General features: G+C 35.4%; 1 protein-coding gene across 1 annotated transcript in view; it reads right to left on the reverse strand.

The window, feature by feature from the left end:
- The window catches only part of LOC115446435 (E3 ubiquitin-protein ligase ZNRF1), a 139,872-nt gene that overhangs the window by 74,570 nt on the left and 50,428 nt on the right, over positions 1-14,874 (reverse strand). The gene's annotated exons all lie outside the window — the stretch shown is intronic.

The following is a 14,874-nucleotide window of genomic DNA, read 5'->3' on the forward strand; positions in this document are numbered from 1 at the left end:
CAAAAAATAGACTGTTCCAGTATCGGGAAACTTTCGCAAATATAATATGCATTATACTTTCGCAAATTTCTATGACAATAATAAGCAGAATAGTGTGAGGAGCTTGTCAAAACTATTCAGTTTATAAGGACCCACTACAGCTGGTACTGTATTTTAAATACCGCCATTATTTGTACTCCGCCCACATTCAAAATGGGGCCAACAGCCAACTTACTCACATGTTACTAATCTTGGAGGTACGTCATCCACTAATTCTCCTTTATTTTGATATTTACATTAAATGAATCAGTGTTTTCATGCTAAAGAATGCATTATCGCATGCGGATACGACACACAATTAGTGTGATTGCTAATAACATTGCTATTCCCCATTATTATACGGTATGAAGAGTCTTCTTATAAGCCATACTATTAAAGCCACTTGTCAACTATCAAAGCATCATATAACCGAGCATGTCGAGTAATGTCATGCAACTTGTGTTAAAAAGATCATTTTGTTCGTTTGCCTGTCAAAAGCCTTTTTTCTCAAGAATGTAAATATGTATAGGTGAAATTTTTATATAATACTCAGGCCTACGGTCTCTATCAGCTGTGAAAATAATCCCAAATAATTGGGACATGTATGCTAGAGTTATCTGTACATTTCTCTAGACAAGTGTACTGACATAACTATCTCTATGGTCTTTTGGGTGCATATAGGAGATGATATATTGGAAAGAAAATTTTATTTCTGCATCTGACATTAAGACCCGTGCGGCGCAAATATATCAAGTCAAGGAAGACATTGTAACTCTAATTAACATCATACCGTCGTCATCACAATAACATCAGCATGCTATATTAGCTGAATACAATTTAATCTTTACACCCGTCATGTTTCCGAGAACCGCGGGTTTTTCGCCATATTGTGTTATGTACAAAGCTTTACAACCGAACGGCATTATTCTACAACTCAAATGAAGTACATAGATAAGAATTAAGCTGGATAATCTTAAGCGTTTATTCGCTAGATCTTCAAATAACCGCCATTGGTACGGATCTATACGCATCTACAGCGCTTATAGTTAATACCGAATTTATCCTTATATTTACATACATGTATACATAGTATAACGCCTCTACAAATAGGGGTAGGCAGAGACTTTGGATTACCACTTTGCACATTTCTGGCATACCTACTACGAGAAGTAAATAGTAAATCCTTTATTTGTAAAAAAAGTACAGTATAGAATCTTAAGTAGTCATTTCTGATCAATCAACTTTTGTCAAATTTATTGACATGCAAATTTTTTGATGTGTATAATAATAAAAGAAAAATAATTAATTAGATTAGGACAAGCACTTTTTATATTTTTTTTTAGATTAAGATTAGAATTTGGTTGTCAATTGAATTTAACATAAGTACAAGAAGTAGTAAAGTTTTCAACAATTCTTCAATGATCAATTTTTTTATGCATTCTCGCCGGTTCCGCGTACTTTTGACCTGTCCTTTACTAAGAATGTCAGATATCTGATATTCCAAGGTTCGGTCCAGTCGACTCCTACGGGCTCTTCCATCAACATTCGCCTTATAAATCCTTTTCGTCAATCTCCTGTCATCCATCCTCTCTAAATGCCCAAAACACCTTTGTATTCCTTATACGTAATCTATAAATAAACCGGACTATATTTAATTCATGGTATATTTGTGCAAACATAAAGATAACAATCAAACCATGATATCCGCGATAAAATTATGATTCATACAGCAATATTTCATTTCGTTACTTCAATTTATGTACCTATTAGATAATTATTTCCTATAAATATAGGAAGATAAAATAAAAGACTTCTTCAACTAAGGTATGGAAGAGCGTAGTCTTCTAACACAGGCATTCTTACGCCTAAAAGGAGGCTACCACACCTAGATAATAAGTAAATAAAGATTTTTTTTTCTTTAAGTGTTTAGTACGAAACAGATCTATGATATGCTAGTCCGTCTAGATCAGCAGCAGTATCAACGCGTAATTGCTTTCGTATCTGGGTGGCAAGTGCAACGGTCTCTGTTAACTACTTACTTTGCATTTTTCATTCCGGATGACGTTAATTATTATATCGTAGTTATAACAAAAAATTGGAATTTAAAAGGTTCTAAAATATGTTATGAAAGATCAAAATAATGAATGGGTCCACAAAACACCTAACGGTAAATTCCGAATACATGCTTTGTTATAAATATAGTAATATGTTCTATACTATTCGCAAACATACAATAATAGAAATTCGTATATTTCTAAGATATAGTATGTTTTAGAAAATGTCTATATATTTCCGACATCTCAAGTCATTGGCACATTTAATAAGGTATCGCCTTGAGGTATCACGGTATTGATATCACATTGATTCGAGGACGAAAAACAGGTTAAAAATGGAAAATAAAGACAGCACGTTATACGAGAATTCGATTGCAACAAATCGACGAGGAATAAATTCAATTTCAAAACTTAAAATATCGATACTAAATATCTAGAAACGATAAGACATGAACATTTACCTTCTCGAAGGAAGTAACATTTCAAATGCAGTCACGAAAACCATTTTCCACGCGCACAGATAATTGAGCGATTATGAAAAACATTATTTTCCATCGACTCATTTCCGTTAAAAACAAATGGAAACCGATAGTGGCGTTAATTGATGACTTTTGCTAATTGTTTGTTTTCCCGTATCGTTTGTATGTTGGCTTTGGATGGAGTTTATGGCTACTCCGTTTAATTACTAAGACTTTTTTGCATTCAAATACAAGTTCAATGTCTAAAATAAGATGTATTAACAGTTCTTCAATGATCAAGAATATTGCGAGATAGTGGTTTGATTTGCATGTACTAATTTTGGGCCTTTATTAAAAACTGCTTCAGAGGAGTAGGTTTGTTACGGTACGACTGCACTAGTAAGGTTCAAATCCCGAGTCGGGCAAAGTGATACTAGGTTTCCTAATCAGACTCAGCCTGGATTCTGGAGCAGTGTGTGTTGTGAAAACCTAAAATCATACCACATTTTACATACATTAAAGATGTTTATTGTTTAGACGCTTATCAACCAACAGATGCCATACGTTCAATTTTCTTCTACACCGAAGAGGAAAAACAAAGTCCTCAGCAACACAGAACAAGAGCACCATTCAACTTCGCGACACGTTCAATTTATTGTTAACAGATATCGCACACGGCAATTATTATTCCACCGGCATGCGACTTTATACCAACGCTTTGTGTTCTTTGATTTTGGATTTGAATTATTCTGCACGTGTCGGGTATTGAATTTTTGCGATCATCTACGGTGTGGAACTACTTTGTTTGAAGCCAGTGTTATTACTACACTATAAGTTTTAACAACTAACGTCTTAGGAAGACGAATGCCGTTCAGTGCTAAGTACGTATGTACTTAGTGATTTCTCGATGTTATTATTACTGTATCTATACACCAGTAAAGGCAGCTATCAACAGTTTTACATCGATTAGACGGTTTCACAAAAAGTGCAACGTTTTCCAATTCTATCGGATTCATTATTCATTTGCCGTCTAATACACCTGTCAACGAACCTTCTACACGGCAGCTCAGAAGCCCAGTGGGAGCGTTGAAGCGAGACCGACCGGACCCGCAAACAAGTCCTTACAAAACGCGATGTTGATAGACCGGTTTAACGCAACCAATGCGCGAATGTTTGTCAACTCTAGCGATACGAGTGTTATTAGCGCCTCTTGTTTGTGTTGTATCGAGTCTTTATGTTTTAATAGCTTCTCTCGCAGATTTGCATTAGTTTCTTGGAAATATGACAAGCTTTGCACTTAGCCGGGATAAAAAGTACTCCATATATTGCACTTGGTCTTTAATACGCGTGCCAAGTTGGTTAAACAGTTCATGGCTTCACTTGTACAAACATCTATACTGTCATTCACATCTATAATATAAATAGGATTTCGAAACACTTCAAGGATCTATAAATTAACACAAAATTATGAAATTATCCGGTTGGTTGCCACCTCATAAATAGTATCAGTACCACTGAACACTCTCACAGTACTGCATATATTTGGGTAAATATTTATTAAAGATTTTGTCTGCGGCTCCGCCCGCGTGAAGAACATTTTCCGGAATAAAAAGTGGCTTATAGCTTACTACTACAACCTTCGTAGAAGACGTGTATGCCTAGCTCTGACATGTGTATCCCCATCTTTTTTATTAGGGTACGGTAGAATGAAACCACTACACCTGATGGTAAGCAAAATGGGGACCAGATAAAATGTCCACTTCCAAAGATGATTACCCATCGCCAGTCGACACAATTATGTCTTTTTGTATCGGATAAACACACACTGATCCCGGAACGCAAACCAGTTACGTGGTCTACAATGGCAGGTTTCAGCACCTCGTGTGGGATGATCGCTATCCGAGTGGATACAAACACATTGCATAAAGAAGAAATCCAGTCCTTAATTCTTTTATTTTCACCAAACATTTCTTATAGAACAAAATACGAATCAGGCTCAATCAGTAAATTTCCAGTTGGAGAGTTAAAACCAATGGTTTTACCAACTTTCCGCCGTTTACCCCTAACAGGTGAAGGCGCGATAATAAACAAAGGGACAACTTTTCTCGCTTTGTGTCCTAACAAAGGCAGTTGTCCGACCAGTTTCGCCGGCGCCAACTCGCATAAGTATTGTTAATTGCTTTACAAGAATAAAACTTCGTGTTTGTTGTGAAACTCAGGCTACGGGTTAGATGTTCGTGACAGACATTAATGGGAATTGTAAATATTCTTCCACCCAATGCGTTTGAGTAGAAAGCAACAAATATCCAATTTTTATAATTCCAAAACAAAGCAACTAGTATTACTTTGACGAATAGCTATACTGATCTAAATAATTTTGCCCTTATGAAAAACTAACATTGTTTTTTTTACAATTTTAAAAATGATGTATCTATTTTTTTCTATATATTTTTTTTTATTTTGAAACGTCCTTTCTCTTTTGATGGCAGAATTGTCCACTCTAGGTATCAATACTCCATTCAAGTACCAAGTTCACTTCCAAGAAACCAACGTGGCAAAAACTCAACAATACTCTATTATATAAATATCTAGCCACATAGGTTTGTTGATAAACCAATCGTATTGTTATCAGTTGTTATCATAGTAGACGTAAGGTTAAGTGCGCCGAGTCGATAGAAGTGGTCTATAAACATCAGATTAATTATGTCTGTGTAACAATGTGCCGATGATCTATTTAAACTTGGATTATGTCGATGGACTGATTGTAAAACTATTGTAATAAGTAGATGTAATAGTACTTAGGACTTTGATTGTTATCGTCGACAATGCTATAGAAGAGAAAGAATCGTTTTTTTTTTATTTGAAAGCCGGTTAATGAACAACATAAAAAATAAGATCACAACCGCCCATGAAAGTCAATTAAGCTACAGGAATCTATGAAGGGTTGTTGATAAAAATCAGAAATGTACGGAATTGTAGATCTCATCTGATCATACTGGCTACCCTTAAAATAATCGACATGCTCCATGTCAGTTTCTGGACAGTGTTACGACTTACCGGAAATCTTCATCTCTGTAGAGATAATCTGCAGAAGTCAAGATTTACTATAAATAATCAAAGTGTTATTTTGCGTTATTACTTCCATATTAATTCTGATATAAATAACATCTAAATTCCTCCGTCAAGACTCATCCTACACAATCTCACAAATATTTTGCATTCTTATCACACTATCGACCAATCATACTAGTCATTATGCTATAAATAATGCGAATTATTGACATTGGCTTCTGTCTGTCCCTTTATCATATCACCTTCGGTACTTCGAGTACAAATAAGAATATCGTGCGCCGGCCATTAGAGCGATGACCCGCATTGTTTTGTTTATTTTCCTTTTATCAACTATCGACTGATTGGGACTGTAAATGCGTAGTTGTAGATATTGCAAAACACTGTAAATATATAATTTATTTTGTCAATAATTATCTTCTGAATAAATAACTAAAAGAACAATCACGATCTGTTTAAATTAAAATCAATTTATAAATTACAAGTTCCTCATTGCGCATTCAGTAATAAGAAATTTCAAAAAGGAGTCCTCGAGAGTACTCCAGAACAGATGCGAGCACACGTTGTTTTTTTATAAGAATTAGAAAATCACAGAGCAACAGCGCCAATAATACATTAAATTATAAAATAAAATAACAATTCTTTACCAACCATTGAACCTAGACACAAGGTCTCAAAGGACGAACTACAATATAAAAATTCCACTAATTGATTTAAACAAAAAATTGTAAAACAAGAATCATATTCGCACATACGTGTTAAACAAGCCGGAATATAACCAGCGTGTGTGCTTGTATATGTTTAAAATTATAAATTAGATACAACACCAACGATTCCATTTATCGATGACTCAGTATGTCCGTGTATTGAAGAACAAATTAAACTATACAGGATTTGGAATATTTGAAAATTAAGTGTTTAGTTTTGAACGAATGACACGCCACACCCTAGGCAAATCGTGTTTTTGAATCCACAGCTCGCCGATATATAATGTATATAAGCCCTCTATCTATTTCCTAGACCATGAATCCACTTGTTCCATTTCATGATTTACTTCCCCCTTGCTAAATGAATCTCATATTATGTTTATCCAGACAACTTTCTTAAGAGCAGTGAAGATATCCATATCCATATCAATTTAGAAGCAGTAATCTCGTAAAGAACGTCAGTAGACGTTCAGAATTCACCTGCCGGCAAACATAGCGGTTTGCACGTAACATCTGTTCAACATCTCTCTTAGGCATTGCGCACAACATACGGAATACCTAGGCTAATATTTAAGCATTATTTGCATCCGTAAATAAGGCGCGAGTTGAAGGAAAGACAAATTTATTGGACATAACCATTACTTATTTCTAATAGCGGTATAATAAAATTGAATAAAGTATTGACATGGAAATCTGAGGATTTAGGAATTATGCGTATGCCTAAAATCATTTCAAGAGAATAAAGTCGTAGTATTCAGCCTAAATTCGTCGGTACAGAATGTGGAATGTAAGCGGAACTGAACTTTATTGATGTAAATAATTCTTCTTTTTGTTTTATATAGCGTTAAAATACTTTTTAAAGAAACAGAATATTCCTAACTGTGAAAGTGTATGTGTATTTCTTTTTAGAAGACCAAACAATAGCAGCAGTAAGGTCGTCTGATAGCGAGCCATCTTTATCAGCCATCCAAAATCTAAGAGAAAATATTTACTGGAGTCACTTATCTTTGACAAAAATTTAATGTATTACCCAAAACCTACTGAGCAACACCCATTCTATCCACAGCCTAACAGTCGTACGTCACTGCATGCATTTCTGCCTACACCGCTGCAGCCGATAAACACTGATTATATTTAGAATAATGTACGCGTTCGCAGATCCACCACGACCGGTGTACACATCGTTGCAGAACATTTATGTTAACTGTTCCATGGAATATATGCGTGGTTCAATACTTAATTACTGTATTTGTGTAGTGGGTTCAGATTTCAGAAAGGGAATACTTTTCGTATTGAATATGAAGTCTGTATGAGTCACGAATTGTTACTTTGTTAATTCTGGGTTTATAGACGACTATAGACGTAGACCACTAGGACGTCGATATACGTCGCGTATATTGTTACATAATATATTATACCAATAATTATATATATAAACGATAATTGTATCCGCTTATTGCTTATATCATACTAATTAGGTATTGAAACAAGGAAATCTTTGCACTTAATAAAGTGTTTAATGGAGTGCAATTAAATAACAGATATAATCATCGGACGACAAATGATACCGCTGACGAAGGGGACGTTTATACACGTCATGTATTTATTTACATCGCGATTACCTGTACTTGTTAATTGAAAGTGCAATTCAAATGTGTTTTATGCTTAATTATGACTAACTTGAAATATATTTTTCATATTATCGTTCAATTATCAGAATTTCATAAAGATAACGTCCGTTAAATATGTCAGATGAGTTCAGATAAATGCTTTTGTGTCGGGATGATTCATTTTAAATTAATAACTAGGTGTTGGTCGTAGCTTCACTTGATAGAAATTCGCAGTATATTCCTCGAACTGTTTACATTTCAGGATTAAATAAAACGTAAATATATTACTTCAGGTCAATCGTTCTGCCTGAATTACTTTACTTATAATCCTTTTTTTAAAAAGAACAGAATTTTGCTGATTTCAATACATCGGGTAAATTTACGTCATATACATTTTATCAACTGAGCGTTTTTTCGAAATAAGTAACAAAATAATTTTTAAGATATATTGTTGTTTTCCGACATTTTTTTTAAGTTATCATAATACATTCATTCGTTTTATTATTTGATACATATACGTACGTATGTATTATACGACAAATAAACAAAATATAGATGGGAGAAAATTTAGTAACAATATTTCCTTAAGTAAATTTTTGAGAAACATCCCATCCGCCAACCACCCCTTAATGGTAATAACTGACCAATCCAACAACCCATCTGTAAATATCAAACTAAGTACTCCGTCAAGTCTATAACTTTGAAACCGACGATAGCTAATAACATCTCTTATAAGAATCGGTTGTTTCAAGTTAGGAACTTAAATCCATTGCATGGCATTAAGTGATTACAGAAAGGCACCAACGGATCTTTGTACTGATAACACACTTCTAGACGAACCTGGAAGCCCACGTAACTTGATAACCTATCAGCCGTACATAAAAACAATTGCAATAATAAAAACATATGACGAAACGATAAAGCCGATGCGAAAATAGACATTTTGTTCTCTTTGAATGTTTTCAAAATAGGGAATTACAAATGATATGATTGATACAATCTTTTAATTCTTGAAAAATAGCGTATTACATAGAATGAACAATAAGCTGATAATATAAACAATACGTTAAGCAATAATGAATTCGGTGAAATTTTATACCATCATTTTATTACAATTAATTAGAACATTTTTTGTTCTATTGTATCGAAAACATATCATGTATGGATAAATCCAACAATCGTTTGCAATCCTAGCCCGGCACTTATAAACAAGTTTTGTGTTGTGATTCCCAACTAACACATTAATTATGATCTTACATCAACCACAGATGTCAGATGTATCCTGATCCTGAACCGTCGTCACCTTTATCAATCTATGAAAAGATTGATAAAGGAGGAAGCGAGAGAAGTATGCCAAAATCAAGCAAAGTAAAAATCCATAGTCTCTGTCTACCCCTATGGAATAGAGGCGTGATACTATGTATATTGTATGTATAGGTATGTATGTATGTATTAACGACAGATATAGAATAAAAATTATCTAAATATCTATCATTTTTAAATCCAAATACACATCCCTGTTGCCCTACAGCCATCCAATACTATTATACAAATTACTTTCCTTTCCCTTAACATCAGCCATGATGTAACCATTCTATTGTACCAAAACATAACCATATTAAAATATAGTGTATTTAGCAGAATAACCTGACATTTAGCTCGCCCGTAATGCCTAGCTCGCTCGGTGACGCAACTGCACAAAACCGACCAACGGCCGCGGAGAAAGCGGGAGTTTATATCACTTTAATACTTTTACATTATGCAACGCAAAACCTGGCAATATAATGTTTTAATTAATTCATAAACACACCCAAGTCTGAGCCAAGATAGGATATCTATTATGGAAACTGTACACCGTTGATAAGTTTAGCCTAGCATATTCTTGCAGCAATATATTGCGCAAGAACTTCCAGGTGCTTTTACACTAGCTGCAATATTTCTTTAATTCCATACACACACAAGATTCGACTCGCCGCAAATCCGGCAAAAATCAAAATGTGTATAATTCGGGTTGGCGTGGTTTTATACACGATAAAATTGCTTGCGGATGTCAACTTCTGCAAGTTTTCCTGCTAATTTAGAACTTGCTTTAGAAGGTCTTCTTACTTCATTGTATAAATGATTTATAAAGCAATTTTAGTTCATCCCGTCAGATACATTATCTCTCGCAGATCAACATTCCATTTGGACTTGTTATGCAGTATTGTCTTGGCGTGCTCGCACACAAAATACAAGCCTTACGTCCTAGACTCTACATAGAAGTAATTAAGGGACTTTGATCAAAGAAAAACATGCCCCGAAACAAATATTTGCAGAATACAAAAACATTCGTTGTTAGCTGTTGTTTTTGTTGTTGTGAAAATGTTTCATTTTTAATTTTAATTATCAATATAATGTATGTTTAAGAAGCGCGTGAGAAACAATCTACGATATAACAATGATGTTTATATTTTTTCTATTTTTGTGTAATCTCAAACAGCTAATTGTATTCACGTGAGAATTGTGTTAAAATAATTACAATTAAAACATTAAACTTAAATTCATTGTAATTCTCTTGTGCAAATATACTACGCAATACATATATTAAGCGATAAACATTAACAATGTGATTTGAACTTGCTACATATAAAGCTATTAGTTTGTACGAGATCGTATATCTTACTAAAGCAATCCGACAGAACTATAATTGACTGCATTATTTAATAAACATTTCTAAATACTAAATAAACATCTACTAATAAGATACTTGTCAGCTCTACCTAAATTTTTACGGTATAGGGATCCAATACCCATATAGTAAGAAGTGAAAGGAAAAAATGGGCTATTCGACCCTATCCTTAACTAAACTATAATATAAAGAAAAGTGTTTGGATTTTTTTAGGAATTTACTTTGCTGTTTTTTATGCAACTGGATGACAATCTTGGTGTTAAGTTCAATCTGTACTCCCAAATAATTGCACAGCATTGTGCTTGCGACTTATACGACAAAAATCTCAGAATATTCAGTTATTTTACTGGTTTTAACGTCCGTCAAGTACAAGCCTACTATTGCTCAATTAGACCTCTGAAATTTAACACAGTTAGGACATAAATCATAACAAAATTGTCTTTAATATAGAATACATGTACTTGGAAGAAAATTTAAAAGAAAACAAATACATATCAACAATGTACTAGAAGCGCTACAACCATCAAGATTCTAGACTCACCGATCTCCTTTCTGGTATACTGCCTCTCCCCGTTGTGCGAGTTGGTCGTCCCGAAAGCCTGACCCATGGTTATCACAGCACTGAGATCACAAGTAATAAAATAAACTCCGCAAATCAGCTGATCACTGTTTGTTTGTACGCATGCGCGGGGTCATGTCACATACGTGCGCGCCCCTCCGCGTCTCGTAGCCGACTGAGGCGCGCCGTGCGCCCGCCGGCCCGGTGCCGACCGGTGACCGATAACATCCCGTGACCTACATCCGAGGGAGACGGAGATACTGCAGTTGCGGACTGTTTATCAGATGTATCCTAGTGCAGTGGCCCCATCTCGCAATGGTCTACTGTCCATGCCGCATCAAACGACTGGGCTTTCGGTATAGATTTATGCATCTACGTTTGCATCAGATATTTGTGATTAAAATAATATTGAAAGAAAGGAAGAATAGTCTAAACCGATTCATATACTTGTAAATCGACAACACACGATTACTTGACTATCGTTGAGATGTTCATGGACGGTGACCACATATACGTTGACTGGACTGCTGTAACAAAGTGTCAGAGCTGACTTTGAAGGGTAAATTATCCTTCAACTCATCACAGAACTGTCTTGGTTTGGTGATCTTGCGAGATCGCACGCCCTAAGCAGATAGGTTATACGGCACCGCGGTGATGACGCACCGGTGTACGCAAGTGCAACAGATCGATGACTTGGTAGAGTTCGGTGCAAGTTGTTAGAGCACAACACCAGGTGTTTCAATTTCAAGCGGTAATCAGTTAAATTCTGATATATTTTAAAATTAAAAAGCGATATAATCAAATCACAGTGTTGACTAAGTGGCGAAAACGATAAGCCTCAGACCAAAGACAGAGACTCTTTTTATGAATAAAATCAATAATAAATTTCACATTCATTACATTTCTATTTCATAGCAATCTCTGAGGAATGTATTTTCATTTTCCAGAAAAGTGGGATTGAGAGGCAAAACTCTGCGATTTGAAAATTTACTTGCTGGAGTCCAGGGCAGTCTGACTTTGATTTTAAAACAGCAATGCAGGAATAATATTTCAATTTCAATAAAGTTGAAAATTTGTATAAATTTCGTATCTAAAGAGAGTTCATTTAATAGGGTACCGAACTTTGCAATTTATGAATCAGCATTCAGAATAAATTACCGATGGTTTAGTTGAGAATGAGAGACACATTTTATTCACTCATTTTAAATGACCAATAAAATACATGAATAATCCACTCATGGACCTTCCCACATATGATTGCTAAACAAATGAGTTTCATTATAAAAACATAATATGCATCGTCTACAATGTTACACATGCAATATTTTAATACATACTAGCTTCCGCTCGCAGCTTCGCCCGCGTGGATTTCGGACTTCAAAAATGGAGGAGGTGCTCAATTTGTCGGGATGTTTTTTTAATGTATGGTGGTATGCAGGTGGTCCGATTGTCCGGTCAGGGTCTGATGATGGGATTCAGTATTCACGCGTGATGGCTTATTATTAGCATATCATGTATAACTTTGGTGTTTCTATACCGATTTCTATGATTCTTTTGTATGGAATATTTAATAATGTTAACTTTTTTTAATTAGGGGATGACTGAGAGTGTTATAAACGTAAGAGTAGACAAATATAATGAGAAAGCTTCGAACTGCTAAGCTATCGGGAGTTACACGTGTTATTGTGAGTCAACCATAAAAGATAGACATATGCTGTCGTGGGATATTTTTTACATAATTTTAAGGAGAACATATCCGTCATACATGATTTCTGTGTAGCTTTAACCACTAAGGTTGCACACGCGACGGAAGCTTAAAAATGGAGTAACTTCTCCCGTTTTCCCAACATTTCCCTTCACTGCTCTGCTCCTATTAATTGTAGCGTGATGAAAAGTATACTATAACCAGCACAGGAGTATGACAAATAATTGTACCAAGTTTCGTTAAAATCCGTCGAGTAGTTTTTGTTTCTATAACGGTTATACAGACAGACAGACAGACAAAAATTTTACTAATTGCATTTTTGGCATCAGTATCGATCCCTAATCACCCCCTTATAGTAATTTGGTAGTTAATAGAAAATATGTATATATTCAATTTTGGCCATAAAATTAACATCATGTATTTTTTTTAATTAAAATGTGCATTTTCCTGTATATAGGTATAGTTATCCTTTAACGTCGTAGGATTACCAGAACAAAAACCAATATCTGTGGTTCAAAGTACCACGATGACGTTAGTACAATTTTGTATAGGTAGAGCAACGATGCGGCAGCAGCCTGGTTGGGAGTGGAACGGACTGTCGAGACGAATGTCTGCAGGTTCAAACCCAGGCCATGCACTTATAAAATTTCTATAAAAATATATGTATATTATTTGTGAATAATCGCTTGCTATAACTGCGAAGTCAAACATAGTGAGGAAACTTGCATAATAGACGACTTCTCCATAAGTATCGAAGATATGTGAAGTTCACAAACCCGCACTGGGCCAGCGTGGTAGTCGAAGGCTTAAATCCGCTCAGTAGTAGAGGAGGCCTGTGTCCAGCAGTGACACAGTATATAATAGAAGGCTGATAATTTTTATCTTACTGTAGAACAACGATATGGCCACAATAGATTACGACCGAGGTGGCCATCATTAAAAACTCCAAAACTGGCAATATCAATGCCGACATTTGTTCTAGATTCAAAATGTGAATACAGTTAAATACAGCGCTCAAACGAGATAAGTGCGTGAGTCCTCCGCCTTAGACCATTGACCTTTATAGAGGAAATCGCATCCGGAAATGATTTTGTCACACGGAAAAAAAATTACTGCCAATATAACAATACTCAAATTTAGTCTACTTTAAATAAAATTGATTCCATTAACTCCGTATATTTTAAGTTTAATGGGCGAATTAATAAAATTCAAGCGGCGGCCGGAAATCCGACAAATGTTTTCAATGCTTATATTATGGAAAGCCGTCATTGCACACACGAGTCCTGGGGCATTGTAAATGATCAATGGGCATTAGTTACGTACCACCAATGACCAAAATCTATTCGTCATATTATACTTCTGACATTAGGGTAGTGACTTAAATCAGAAGTTGGACCATTTATTTTGTACTTTACGAAAAAATTAACAAAACAATACCCGCCCTTGAATGATCTCTAGTTTGTTCGCGTAGCTTTCATCAGCTCACCAGCCTTTATAGACAATACAAAAAACAAATCACGCGTATGACAAAAACCAGTACGTCATAATGCATTAACACTGATGAACATTAATCAAAGTTGGTTCTCATCGGTCGCAACTCGCAATTGACTGCCTCGGTGGCGTAGTTGTACTGCATGCTCAGTATAACAGCGCTCTGAGGTCCTGGGTTCTAATCCCGGGTCGGGCAAAGTGATATGTGAGATTTTCTGTTCAATATCAGCCCGGAGTCTGTAATTTGGGCCCGATATGGCGATAAACTCGCCCCCTTATAGCATCGTGGGACGAAACACACTTGGCGAAAAGTGGGAGCCCTGGTTGCGCCTCTGCATACCCTTTCGGGAATAAATGCGTGATGTGTGTGTGTGTGCAACTCGCAATTATTATGTCGTCCTCTAAATTGACGTATTTTATTTAAATTAAGAGACACAACGACCTCTGCGACGTCCGTTAGATGGATTAACGTACTTACATTATACACTTCAATCTAATTAACTTAAACAACGTAATTCCTAAAATACAATTATTG

The sequence above is a fragment of the Manduca sexta genome, chromosome 15, assembly GCF_014839805.1.
Source record: "Manduca sexta isolate Smith_Timp_Sample1 chromosome 15, JHU_Msex_v1.0, whole genome shotgun sequence".
Taxonomy (NCBI): domain Eukaryota; kingdom Metazoa; phylum Arthropoda; class Insecta; order Lepidoptera; family Sphingidae; genus Manduca; species Manduca sexta.